This window comes from Nannospalax galili, unplaced genomic scaffold (assembly GCF_000622305.1).
Source record: "Nannospalax galili isolate Female #2095 unplaced genomic scaffold, S.galili_v1.0 scaffold3395, whole genome shotgun sequence".
NCBI classification, from domain to species: Eukaryota; Metazoa; Chordata; class Mammalia; order Rodentia; family Spalacidae; genus Nannospalax; species Nannospalax galili.
The window spans coordinates 14,693-16,172 of NW_008336013.1; positions in this window are offsets into that span (position 1 = coordinate 14,693).

Sequence of the window (1,480 nt, forward strand, 5' to 3'; positions counted from 1 at the left end):
ATTGGTTTGGGCTCTTGAGAATAGGGTACCCTGGACCTGTCCAGCTCTGGCATAGGTTCCAGGGCCTGGCGCTCTAACCACGGTGTCTGTGGCCTGCCACCTCTTGGGGAAAAGAAGACCTTCAAGGTCCACAGTCCCGTGGAGCCCTTCCAAAAAGCTTCAGAACAAGGCACCTGCCTGCAGCGGGAGCGACAGGTGGAGGCGACCTGGAAGCTTCCCGCAGGTGGCAGCACTCAGCCGCAGCCAGGTAGGCATGCCAGGCCCCGCCCCGTGGGCTGGCGGGACGAGTGGAGGCCCCGCCTTCCTCTAGCGCCAGGTAGAAGCCAGTGCAGGAGCTCGTGGAAGAGCACGCAGGAGCCAAGAGGTGACCCGGCCCCAGCCCAGACACCGCCCCCGCCACCGCCCCGCCCCCGCGCAGACGCCTCGGCCTCCGCCGCCGCTGCCCCAGCACAGACTCAGGTAGTCAACCTAGGACGGCAAGGAGCAAAAACTGTCCTTTATGTCCCTCTGACCAAATTAGTATAGGCCTCAAAGTATGTCTGTTAAACATCCAAGAAGGTTAGTTCCACCAGTCTGGTACTTTTAATTACTGTGTGTCATGTAGATCAGTCTTGGGCAAAGCCCAGTTGTTCTCAGATAAATCTTACCTAGACATATATTTCTTGATCTGCTTTGTATAAATTGTCAGTAGGTTGTAGGAGTAATAATATGGTTCCCTCTGGTTTTCAAAACGAGCTAGGCATTACTTATCTCTCGCATTGTCTCACCCCTCCACCATAGTTTTCCCACTTAAAGTGCCCCCATTTCCCCCTTTCTCCCTTAATAATACCCTTCTCCTACGGTTCTACCTGTCTTGAGCTCTTTCCCCTTATCCCCTAGGTTCCTTGTATACCCTTCCCCCCTCCCTCCCTTAAACTAACCCAATATTTATCCATATCTCCCTTATTAAGGCCTGTTTCCTCTTGTTCTTCACTTTCAGTTTCTTTCTTTTCCATTACCTCCCAGGTTCCTTTCCATTATCCTGGTTCCTGTAGTTATGTCTGGATACATACTCACTTATCAGGGTTTGGTTCTAGGATCCACATATGAGGGAGAACATATGTTGATTTTTTTTTTCTGATTCTGTTACATCACTTAGTATAACAGTTTCTAGTTCATCCATTTACCTGCAAATTTCATGATTTCATCTTTCTTTATTGCTGAGTAAAACTCCGTCGTATAAATGAACCACATTTTCATTATCCACTCGTCAATTGAGGGACACTTAGGTTGCTTCCATCTCTTAGCTATTGTGAAAAGAGCAGCAACAAACATGAATGTACAAGTGTCTCTGATAGGATGAGTTCTTTGGATATATGCCAAGGAGTGGTATAACTGGGTCAAATGGTAGGTTCATTTGTAGTTTTTTTTTAAGAGTTCTCTATACTGCAGAAGTTTGCAGCCCCACCAGCAGTGGATGAGTGTTCCCCTTTCCCCACAT